General features: G+C 38.7%; 1 pseudogene; it reads left to right on the top strand.

The window, feature by feature from the left end:
* The window catches only part of LOC108415014, a 610,134-nt pseudogene that overhangs the window by 573,668 nt on the left and 23,043 nt on the right, over positions 1-13,423 (top strand).

Below are 13,423 nucleotides of genomic sequence, written 5' to 3'. Positions count from 1 at the left end.
TTTGCCCACACACTCTTTCATATGGTGAAACCATCCCCATCTGAACTTCTGAAAGACTGAACCTCTCTTGGATGCTCTTTTTATACCCAGTGATGTTACTGACCTGTTGTCAATTAAATTTCAGTTGTTTTTTTTTTAGCATTACACAACTTTACCAGTTTTTTTGTTGCCCTGTCCCAACTTTTTTGGAATGTGTTGCTGCCATCAAATTCTAAATGGGCATACAAAAAAAAAAAAAAAAAACTATAAAGTTTCTCAGTTTTAACATTTGATATGTTGTCTTTTCGAATAAATATTGGGTAAATATTTTGTTTTCACTTACATTTTGCATAGCATCCTGATTGTTTTGCAAATGGGATTGTAAATTAGCACTCAATATTAAAACAAGGTCTTTAATTGTGGCTTTTGGTTGCACTGAAAAACCATTAAGGTCAAGGTTTAAATATGTTACCTTATTTTGAGTGGATTTAGAGCCCAACTGTCACTGCCTCTGGCTGATCTGACGTGTCTATCACCAGCATAAAAGTGAAAGGTAACGTTATGTTTATTCATTGTGTCTTTATTGTGTCTGCTGTAAAGAAACAGAGATCAGACAGCGTCCCAGGGTCCCACTCAACCAAATTGAAACAATGTATTAATTTTTAGGTTTCATTTAAATGTACTTTCATTAATATTTGTCCATTTTACTATTTTAGACATCAAGCAGGTAGGAATTTTTCAAGCCTGTCCATTAACATATCGTTAACTGTATCTAAGTCTTTAGGGTTTAAACAGGGACCACCAGCTGACCAGGCAAAGTATATAAACAGGAGTGGATATTTGTACTGAATCTGGGATGAGCTGTACTGACTGGTGCAGTTGATGGAGGGGATGTGAACTGATTGTTTAGCCTGTTTGTGATTCTATTGGCTGAGTTTTAAGTGTGTTGTAGTCTGACTAGAGTTTTGTCAGAGAGAATAATAAATAGTGTAACATTAATCAAAACTGGAGCTTATGTACAAACAGAACAGAGCAGTCAAAGCCTTTACCAAAACCTGCTGCCCCCAGCAACAGCTACTTTATCTCACATACAAAAGCTACACAGTGTTAAGCGTCTTAATTCTGATCTCCTCCAGGATCTCAGCATTTGTGGAATCATTAATTTATGTATAAGACAGAACTGCACTGACTCTCTGAACCATCTCCCCCCCTGCTCTTTTGAGGGCCTTGAAGCGAGTAGTTCTGTGGGTTAACTTCCCACAGTGGCACAGTTGGGGTTCACTCTTATTAAGCATTGTAGATTGACCCCTATGTCTCCTTTAATGTTCACTTGACTACATAAGTTTAGATGTGGTCTATTCAGCTATGAGCATATCATTACATTTCATTCATATTTTAGGACATTATGTGTCATTTAACCCAGCTGGATTAGAGGCTACTCAGTTTACTGTCACTTTTGGCATAACGATCATGGAGTTTCACTGGGAAATAACCAGTCGCTCTAGACCTTTGGTCTTTTGTGGTTGATGCTGTGTCCAAAAAGGAACTCTGAGTCTAAGCTTTTAACCCTATGTGGAAAAATGGACAGCACTTTATAAAATCACAGCTATCACCACCTGTAGTAAATAGAATGCCCTAAGCCCAGCATGTTTGAACATGTGTTTATTTTTCCTCCAAAGCCACAGGATCCACTGAATTGCAAGATTGTTGAGTAATCAAAGTTTACACAACGCTGCATACATGCTTTTAGCAACAACAACAATAATAATAATAGTAATAGCATTTAATAGTCTTTAAAAAATATTTACAACAATACAATAAAACAACAATAAAACCAATGACAGAACAAAAGTAATAATAACAGTAATAAATCTTTACTTACATGGCATATAAATATCAGCACAATAATAGACCACAGGTGAAAACACACATACTCTATACACATTCTAGTCTAAACTAGCGTACTTTTAATTTGCGTATTTTTTACTTTTAATTTAAAACCCATGTTCAGTAACACCAATAACATGATACAATAGTCTAATCTAGTATTTATGAAAGCATGAACTAATTTCTCAGCATCTTGAAGGTAATAACATGCAGTCATTAAGACTTTACTGAGATGGGACTGAAATGATAAACTAGCACCCAGTATTAAAACAAGGTCTTTAACTATGGCTTTTGGTTGCAGTGAAAAACCAATAAGGTCAAGGATGAAATCTGTAACCTTATTTTGAGTGGAGCCCAACAGCAACACTTCTGTTACACCAGCGCTCAGCAGGAGGAAGTTCGTGGTCAGCCAGGCTTTAATGTCTTTAACATCATCTTCCATTGCATGTAATGTGTGACTGCATCTGGCTGATCTGACATGTCTAACTATCACCAGGATAAAAGTAAAAGGCAATGTTATGTTTACTCATTGTGTGTCTTTGGAGCTGTTAATAAACACAGAACAGACAACGTTCCACTACAAAAAAAGACGGTGATAGTGCAAAACAGGTAAAAACAAACAAACTAACAAAAAACAAAAGCACACTCAAGTCTCAAGTTTAATTAAGCTGTACCTTTAACATCAGTATGTATTTACTGCCATCTGATTGGGGTTGAAATAGTCTTCTCAATATCACTTAATAATCTGATCATTATCAGATTATTCAAGTGTTCATGTAAACATCAAGCTCTAATTTCTTGATTGGATTACAGTTTAGAAATCAGATTAAGAAGATTAAGCGGTTGCAAAGCAGAAATCCAGTTACTCCCTGACTCATGTAAGTTAAGTGATACTTTTTTATCCCACAACCAGGGAAATTCCACTTCTGCATTTAACCCATCCATGAAGTGAAACACCACAAACACACTAGTGAACACACACACTAGGGGGCAGTGAGCACACTTGCCCGGAGCGGTCACAGGGCCAGATCCCTAACCTTCAGCCCACAGCTGCCCCAAATGTAGACCCAGAGTTTCCAATTTTTCTGATTACCCAACTGAATGTAAACATACTAAATGTGTTACTGAAAAAAAAAATTCTGCAGTTTTCAGATTATTAATTGCATATATTGACTCAATTTAATGATGTATACAAATAACCTAATATACAAATCAGTGAATTCTGTATCTCTGGTTGACGTAAAATCCTTTATTTACCAGAGTTTTCTATGCAGAATTATGCAAAACAACAACCAATAAAAAGAAACCTAAAATGGTCAGCTTTTCTCTCCTGGATCATAGAACAGTTGCAAAGAGGTGAAAATTGATTTATTTCAAGTTAATTTCTAGTCTAATTTTACTAGTTTTTATTAGTGTTATTTTTTTTAGATGTTCACAGGTAGTTGGCTCTCTGACTCATTGTATCAGTCGCAATAAACAAATGAACCATGTTACTGCTGCCTAAAATAACCTACATCCAGTCATAAATGCAGAATACATCTAGATGTTCTGGCAATACAAAGCTAAGCCCAGACCTAAAGTTTGATATCACTTTACATGCGAAGGAAAAAACATACTTTACTTTTAACGTAAGTCAATGGAACCAGACATTTTTCCAAGTCATTGTGGGCCATTTCTTTTGGTTCCTTCTTCATGAAATTTACACACAATGTAAAAGACAACAGGTGTTTTTAAATTATGATAAAAACTGAAAAATGGAGATGCAAGGTTTTGTTCCGTCAGCAGCGTTATACTACATGGATGTTGTCCCATTGTGACTCCCTCAGTAAAGATCTGAACATGATATCTGGTGTTTAGCTGAATATGGTAGTACTTGTTTCAAGTAATATTAGTAGTCATATTTCAGTATTATTGTTGTCAAACTATAGTTGTTTAAAGTGACTCATCAATTATTCTAGGTAGGATTGCATAGAAGCTTTGTAACATTACTAGTTCTTAGGATCCTCCAGAGGTGATGATTCTGATGACTGCAAACACACTGAAGAAGTATTCAAAGAGAATTCAGTCAAAATTTGGTGAACCTCTTCTGAGGTTCTAATTTTCTACAATTGTCATCATATCTGAACCCATTTGCATTGATTATGCTGACTTCAACAGTAACAGCACCTAGACAATCTCAGGAAGCACCTTCTCCTCACTAGAGGACATTTACCATTTCTCAGGAGGGGCCAAAAGATAATTGAGGACAAAACCCACCAATACCACAATCTCTTCACATGTCTCCCATTTGGCAGGTGATGGAGGAGTGTGGAATCAAGGACCACCAGATTATGGAACTCTGAACACTGAACAGCAATATACAATGTCCTCCCACCAACCACCACACTACCTGCACAGTGAAACATCTGTATCTATTCATTATGTACTGAGAAACAAAGCAACAAATTATGGATGTTGCCACACTAAAGCTTTTCCACATCCCAGAAGTCAAAGTGTGTAATTCACCAATTCAGACTTTATGAATCATCAAATCACATCGTTACATGATGGCAGCCAGTGCCAGCATCCAGTCACGCATATTAATATCCCATAACCACAGACAGGTTCATATGCCAGCCCAGATTCCAGGTGTAAAAACAGAAGGCCTGTTTTTTACTGCACTTTTAGTACAACAACAGAACATTTATATCATGACACAAATGTTTATACCATGTTTATAACAGATATTGAAATAAAAGATAGAAAAATATGTATAATTTCTTTCTCATGCTTGGTGACCCAAGAGTAGTATTTGTTTCTCAGAAGTTTCACCAGTAACTGTAGTCACAGCTGTTGCTCACATAAGACGAGAAGAAATATATAGATGTTATTGGTACAACATAAAGCTTGATGGTCCGCAAGTATAAACAGCATTGTTGATACTTTCATCATTTCCACAGTCTTGCAGGCTGTTCAGTTCCACAGCAAACATGTTCTGGGTTGAATGATCACTGAGTGATGTTCTTCCTCTTTTGTTTGTATAGGCTACTGTTTCACAGGAGAGCTTCCCCCACCCTTTACACCAGTATTTACTGTTTGATTAGTATTCACTATCATTAAAGCATGGAATACGGTCAGATCCTCCATGTTGTACAGCTAAATACTTCAGTGTCTTCACGCTTTCAGAATCTGCAAGAAAAATAAATCAAATTATACAACAGTATTAATTCTACTGAAGAACTGCTTAGCATTAGTACAAAAAGTCAAATCACTAAACAATCATGTAGGAGTGACAATTTAAAAAAAATAACAGCTCATACATGTCAGTAAAAAAGCATATAAAGTAGTGAAAAGGTGAATAAAAGTCACTGTACAGGTGTAATGCAACGCTGATCTTCCCTGGGATACAGAGGAGTAACACAAAGAGAATTAAAGAACTCAGGAGTGAGTGAAAGCTCATTTCTTTAAGAGACTCCAGTGACAAATACTCTTCCTGCCTCTGAGTGAAGCAGCTTGACTGCAGTGTCTTCCTGTTTTTAACTTTTTCTTGGCACTATGTCAATTTGAGAGTCCTCTGTTTTTTTTTTTTAGATGTTCCTAGCCTTTTTTTTTCTCCAAGTATTTTGAGAGGTTTTATTTCTCTCATTATAATTCTGTAAGAATTTAAGACAAACAATCCAAATGTCTGGGCTCTGTGTTTGTGCACAAAGGTGTCATGGATTTCGGGCCTATAGACTGTAATGTTCACTGAACTGCTCAGTGTCATCACCTCAAATCTGTGAACATATAAAGGCATGATGAATTGCAGACTTCCACTTAAGGTCCTTTCTTATTAGATGTCGGCTCCATGTTTGGACATTTGTGCAAGTCTAGTTTGTACACTGTAGGATCTTTTTAGTGTGACTGTATTTTATTCATTATAATTTTTTCTGCTTAATTTATGTTATCATGGCTGTTTCCCTCTGAATGTGCAGTGAATCCACAAGCAAAGTCTGCACCCCAAACAGTTTGCATAATGCCCCTTACATCATCAGATGAAAAGCAGTTAGACAGACAGCACTAAGTCCTTGCAGCCTATCTTGTAAATGTATAGATTAAGTCTGTAAATCTGAGGAATTTGGAGATTTAGATTAGGCAGAAGCTTGAAGCTTCAGGCTTTCAGGCTGTTGCTGGCTAGATTGTGAACTGCATCAGACATATTGACTTCCAGCTTAGTACAAAAAAAAGAGACAAGTTCTGTTTTGGCTGTAAAAGGTTACTCATGTATATCTCAGCCTCGATACTGTAAAGTACTGTGCAAAAGTCACTGGCCACTTTTCATTTATTTAATTTCCAGCCAACATGGTCATTAAGTAAAAGTGATTATTTTTTCAGGAGAAAGAGACTAGATATAAAATATATGCTAACATGAGTGACATCCCATTCTTAATCCACAGGGTTTAATGTGATGTCGGCCCACGCTTTGCAGCTATAACAGCTTAAACTTTTCTGGGAAGGATTTGTTTATGGGAATTTTTGACCATTCTTCCAGAAGCACATTTGGGAGGTCAGACACTGATGTTGGACGAGAAGGCCTGGCTTGTAGTCTCCACTCTTATTCATCCCAAAGGTGCTGTATCAGGTTGAGGTCAGGACTCTTTGCAGGCCAGTCAAGTTCTTCCACACCAAACTCCCTCACCAACGTCTTCATGGACCTTGAACATCCGCTGACCCTGCTCGGTCATTTTACGTGGCCTACCACTTTGTGGCTGAGTTCCTGTCATTCCCAATTGCTTCCACTTTATTATAATACCACTGACAGTTGACTGTGGAATATTTAGTAGCAAGGAAATTTCATGACTGGACTTGTTGCACAGGTGGCTTCCAAACATTTTACCATGCTGGAATTCACAGAGCTCCTGAGAGTGACCCATTCTTTCATGAATGTTTGTAGAAGCAGTCTGCAGGCCTAGGTGCTTGGATTTATACACCTGTGGCCATGGAAGTGACTGGAACACCTGAATTCAGTGATTTGGATGGGCGGGTGAATACTTTTGACAATACAGTGTAGCCCAGTGCATTACTAAACATGGTAAACACTTCACAGACGGAGGATACATTAAAGAAGCATTTTGTGCAGTGGGTGATTTGTTTGACGGTTTACCGGACAAGGATCATTTCATAGCTGGGATTAAAGAAATGCCTGTTTAGGCGTGAACTGTTCAGCGCTGTATCACTGGTACATGAGGGAACAGCAAGTGACTGGACTGAAAGACTGTGCTGTATTTAGTGTCACAATTGATGAAAGTGTGGACATCAACTCTTTGTCCTGTTTGGCAGCTATGGCAAGATATTGTGATTCTTCTGGAGTATGATAGGAACCTTGCTGTTTGAAACCCATCTACGGCACCGCTACAGGTGAACACTACGCTAAAGCCTTTTAAAACATTTTGAAAGTCTTTGATTTTGAAAAAAAGGATTTGTCAAAATAATTTTGGACAAAAATGGACACCAACTGCATAACACACCAGGAAAATCTCTGCGCTGAGATGTCAATTTCTGATCTTAACACTGTAATGGCAATGGCTGCTCTGCCTTGACTCACAGGCAAGAGGAAACGGAATGTGCCTAATGAGACATCCCAGTTCACTCCAGTGTCAACTGGCTGAGAAGTGAAAATGTGCTTCAGAGTTTTGTGGACTGCTTTGAAGCAATTCAACTCTGTCTTGTTGAGAAGGACCAGCATTACCCACAGCTTGAGGACATCCGGTCGTCTGAACTTGTGGCTTTGACACACATTACATCACACCTGAATGAACTCAGTGTCTACATACAGGGAGCTGGACAAACGGTCATGAGTCTGTTTGAGACAAGGAAGCATTCACCTGCAAACTTACAGTTTATGCGGAAGATGTAGAAAATCGCTATTTCAAACCCTTAAGATAGAGGCAACTGATTGATTTCCAGAGCCTGTCTCTGTGGACAATAAAGTTTTGTGAGCTATGCATATCACTTGAAACATCCAGTGTAAATGCATGATCCCTTTTCATGTATTGGACATCACTTTCAGAGGAATTTGTCTGTTTTAGGACGACTGCATTGGCAATGCTGACAGTCTGGGGTTGCCATATTTATGTGAGCACATCGTCTCACACATGAAGTCCATCCTCAGTCCTTCATGAAGCAGGCTTACTGCAGACCACTCTGAGGCCTATGTTCAGGTCAAAGCCATTTCATATGCACCTGTATCAGCTGCGCAACTAACAGGCCTTGACGATGGTTGCGGGAGAGGACAGAAAGACGGTCCCTACAGAATTGGAACATCAGCCGCACAAGAAGGCAAGAGAGCTCGTTGCTCCACAGCCCCCAACTCCACAGCTCAGCCATCAGGATTGAACATAAGGCAAAGTAAAATGGCCTTGCTGCTGGACCAGAGGTGGTGCTCAGGAGGCGGGGCTTGGGACTCATGCATCGTCCACCACCCCCTCATGGTTCTCCTTCTCTTCCCACTATTCTGATTTAACACTATACACTGTCCATCAGTGTATTAAACCATTAAAAGGCCTCTATTCCAGCATATAACGAGGTAAAATGTGGAGGGTGGGGGTGCCATTTTCAGAAATTGCTCCTACTGCACCCTGTGGTAAACAAAGATGGCCCAATATTTTTGTCCTGCATACATTTTTCCTTTGATTGTCACTGGATCAGCTGACAGCATGTTAAGTAGCTGAAATATGAATATTGCTACATTTATGCTACAAGCAATCTATCGCTTGTGCATGCTGAAATGATGTCACATGAAAGTCTAATATTGTACATCATCTCCAAAACCACACCGGCTCCTCGAACTTCAGGCTATAACTGCTAAAGCAGCTTTACTCCCACATTTGACAAACCTTGCTGGTTTTTGTTGCCAGTCTTATGATGTTGGTTCACTGCACAGCAGCGTTAGCTTGCATGTAGCAATAAGCACAAAGAGTAACATAAAATATGGAGGAGATTTTAATGGAATATATCGAGAAGCACTTTAGTAACCTGTTGATCTTCACTAGCACTGAAATATCATCTCTTATCCAACAGAAGAAAAAGTAAGACCTAGAGGCCTTTAGGTCGCTTCCCTCTGCAAACATTGATTTAAAAAGTTAGATGCTATCATTTCCTGGGAGGGACCAAAGAGAGATATTTAAAATGAGACAGTGACATAACTTCAGTAGAAAATAAACCACAAAACAAAAGTGATTTCCAACTGTTGTTCAAGTGGCAGCTTTAAGTCCTTTCATAAAAGCCGTAAAGATTTCTGCATGTTTTGGAGCAGATCTCTTAGTATTAATTTCAAATACCAGAGTTGATTTAAAAATCCATTCCACCAGCACATTGGTCACTAAAGGGTTTAAAAAGAAAAAGGCTCCACTCATTTTCAAGTATTCAAGTATTATCAAGTATTGCTGCACAGCTGTGTTATCTGTGCCAAATCACAAACAGAGAAGATCAATGCACACTGAAGTGATAAGTGTGACAAGTGTGAAGCAGCAAAGTGGCAACTGCAGCTTACACACATTAGCCATTCACACATACAGTGGAGTGGTACAGCAGGCCTGTACTGGAAAGTCTCACCACTTGCAACCTGCACTTGTAAGTTCCACAGATGTTCTTTTTCTGATAAATCAGTTTCTTTACTTGAGTAATAAAAATCTTCTTTGTTACAGAGCATGCTGCATTTGTTTACCCTCAGCAGTTTTTTATGTGTGATGACGCAAACATTTCAAGCCTGTAGATCTAGACAGAAAATGAGTATGTGGCAAGAAATGTCTGTCTCTTACTGTGTTTGATAATGACCATGAGTTTTTTTTCATGCGTTTTGTATTATAGTAGATGTTTGCATTGTTCACACCATGCAGAGGCAGTATGTGTGAAATGTTAAGCTGGCTTTATATGATGAAACAAGTTGCATGCATCATAATTCCCATGCAACTTGACAGTTACATAAAGCAATTCAGAGCAACAGACGTTGCATGTAACATGTTCAATTGCTCCATTCTTGCTATATAAAGTCGTCCAAATGGTGTTATTTACATGTTTCAAGCATTTTGTAACCTTTGTATATCGCTCATGTGGATGCCAACCAAATTTGAGCCATTTCTAGAATTAGCTGGTATAAAGAGAGGAGAAAATGAATTATCTAACATAGATAACTGCAGAGTAAGAAAAAAGGAACAGTAGCACAAGCAGCTGTTCAAAGCTGCTATTAGGAAGCTAGGTAAGCTGGTTACAGAAATCTTAGCTTTGAGAAACTCATGTTTGTCAACAAACTGACAGAATGAAAGCCGATCAATCTTACATAAAGTCAGTCAGGATCTCATTTTCAATCATTCAATAAGGCGTTTTCTGTATCATGTTCTTCCGCAATGACCCAGTAAAATCTAACATTTCAAATGATGTTTCATATAGTCACATGATGCTTTATCAGCATTTTGAAAGGCTGTTTCAGGAAACCTCTTCCAAGAACTTGAGTCACTTGCAACTGTTACGACTGAGTTTCAGGTTGAAATTGCAAGATACTTTATGGAATTTGTGTGCAATTTAGTTTCATTAAGGTTCCAAGTGAATAAAGTTGCAAGGAAGTTTCACTGTAAAGCTGACCTTAGAGCTAAGTGGTTCACATGTCATGACGTGGAGCCGCTTTACTCAGAGGCAGGAAGCGTATTTGTCTCTGGAGTCTCTTGTAGAAACATGCACTTTTACTCACTCCTGAGTTCTTTAATTCTCTTTGTGTTACTCCTCTGTATCTCAGGTAAGATCAATGCTGCGTCATTCCTTTGCACTGAATTTGTGTTCTTTACACTTTCACTGCTTTAAATGCTTTTACTCTTCCACGTCAGGGTGGGAACTGACATCTTTGATGTGACCTGCTTTTTAATGTTTTGTCTCTAGTTTACTATGTTTCATAAAAAGTGTCTTTACTTAGTAGTGAACATTTTTAAGGACAGCAATAGTTGTGAAGTTTGTTCTGGGTTCACGCTTAGCAAGAAAGGTTCTAATCATTTTTAAAACATTTTAATAACTGACCATCATTGTGAGAGCAACTGTTTAGTAAGTGGCGTAGACACATTTAAGTATTCACATTGTTCTTTAAATTGTCTTGGTTCGATATCCTTCACTGGCCACTTTATTAGGTATATATCTACACTCGTTGTCCAACCTTACAGGTCCACTTACCATATAGGTTGCACTTTGTAGTCCTAGAGCTGATGTCCTACAATTGATTCCAAAACGCAGAATTTAAATGTTTTAATATGTTTTTTTTTCATTCATGGGCAAATTTAAATAAATACACCCTTAACTGATAAGTAAATAGATTAGATATGTAATCAAAAATCGAATACTTAAGCATTGGCTAAAAGGGATATATCTCACTTAGATGCAATATAGGATGCATTAGGCCATAGTCTGCCCACTGGGGGGCTTTCCAAAGCAGAATAAACTTAGATGACCTTACTTGCAGGTGCACTCTCAGTAAACTCGAGTCCCTATGATATATGGTCCAGTAGAGCCTTGAAGGATCAGACATACTGGTACAAATAGGCTGAAACCAGCTTTTTAAAAAAGGAGTGGCCGCACTGAATTTAAGAGAGGCCAAGTGATGCGGAAGTTTTTGAATATGGTCTAACGGAACATCAAGTTTTGAGGTGACATCATAACAACTCAGATAAGGGTATATAAGGGCTGACAGAACACTGTATTGGCGTAGCTGGTCTCCACGGACCTGTGTGCCATCTGAGCAGTGAAATAAAGAAGAAGCTGTATTCTCTTTCCACAACTCAGTGGCTGGAGACTCTTTCCTTTTTGACGTCCTTTGACACATGATTGGGAGTGGACTGTACACGTAAAAGAAACATCAGTGCTATATTATGATTAATACCAACTTTATTAGAGAAATACAAGTTTGTGTTTTTCACTATACACCAACTTTTATTCTTTTAAAAAATTCATCATATCCAGCACTCCACCACAGTGCAGGTATTATTTGAGTGGTGGATCATTCGCAGCAATGCAGTGATACTGATGTGGCGATAGCGTGTTAGTGTGTATTGTACTGGTACGAGTGGATCAGACACAGCAGTGGTGCTGGAGTATAAATACTGTGTTCGCTTACTGTCCACTCTAATAGACACACCTGACTTGCTGGTCCGTATTTGTTGCTGTCCAGTTTATGTAAGCCATTCTCTATTCCTTAATCACTGGTCAGTGTCTGACTCCAGGACTTTATTGGCTGTATAATATTGGTTGGTGGACTATTCTCAGCCCAGCAGTGAGTCTGACATAGCTTGGCTAACATATAATTACTCTGCAGCGCAAAGAATGATGCACCACCCAAATATTACCTGCTTTGTGAGAGTCCTGACTGTTGAAGAACAGGCTGAAAGCAATTTAACAAATGATACAGAGAAACAGATGGACTACAGTCTGTTATTTTTTAAGTGGACCTAAATGTGTAAGTGGGCCTAAAAAACTGGGAAGCAAGTGTATAACTACTATTACTTTTATAGAACCCTTGCAGAACCTTTGTTAAGAGTGTAGGACTGAGGCTGTGGGATATTTTGGCTTCTGTTCTGCAGATTCTGAGAGCCTGAAGACACTGAAGAATTTAGCTGTAAGACGTGGAGGATCTCTTAGTATTCCATGTTTATATGATGAGAAATACAAATCAAACCGTAAATACTGGTGTAAAGGGAGGGACTGGCTCCTCTGTAAAATAGTAGCCTATACAAACACAAGTGGAAGAACATCAGTTACTGATCATCCAACCCAGAATATGTTTACTGTGGAACTGAAGAGCCTCCAAGACTCTGACTCTGGATATTATTGGTGTGCTGTGGAAATTAGTGGCAGATCAGATGACGGTGATTATGTGTACCTGACAGTCAGTTCAGGTAAGACGTCTCTCTGTGTGAAGTAGAATCTGTTCACTGTAAATTAGATGTGTTATTTATGATGGAGGATGTATTTATACGACTCATTCTCTGTCTCTTTATTCAGATCCTGCTGTGTCAGTGATGAACAGCAGTGTGAGTGGTCAGGAAGGGGGCAGCGTCAGTGTCCAGTGTTTCTACAGGGCTGAATATAAGAATAAACAGAAGAAGTGGTGCAGATTTAAAGACTGACAGTGCTTCCTTAGGGGGGAGGACTAACACATCCCAGAATTCAGCAGTGCTGGCTACTGACTATGGACAAGGATCTGTCAGTGTGGAGATGAGGGGTCTGCAGAAGAGTGATGCTGGCTGGTACTGGTTCAGTGCAGGAGATGTGGAGGTTACTGTTCACCTCACTGTCACTGAAAGACCTTCAAGTAAGATCACATGTATCAGAAATACTGTTCATATCTGCTGATCATCAAGCTGTAATGTTGTTCCACTCACACCAATTTATATCTTATTTTCAACAGCAACAACAGCTGTGACTACAGTTTCTGCCACTGAGAAAACTAGTGTCAATGAAACCACTTCAGGTCTGATCACAAATAGAGGTTTACAATTAATCAAATCAAGAAATAAGAAGAATAAATATGTTTATTTTGTCCTGCTAGGTTCTGAAACTATGA

Source organism: Pygocentrus nattereri, chromosome 19, assembly GCF_015220715.1.
Source record: "Pygocentrus nattereri isolate fPygNat1 chromosome 19, fPygNat1.pri, whole genome shotgun sequence".
NCBI lineage: Eukaryota > Metazoa > Chordata > Actinopteri > Characiformes > Serrasalmidae > Pygocentrus > Pygocentrus nattereri.
Note: the sequence above shows the minus strand (reverse complement) of the source record. Positions and strands in the feature narration are given on the sequence as shown.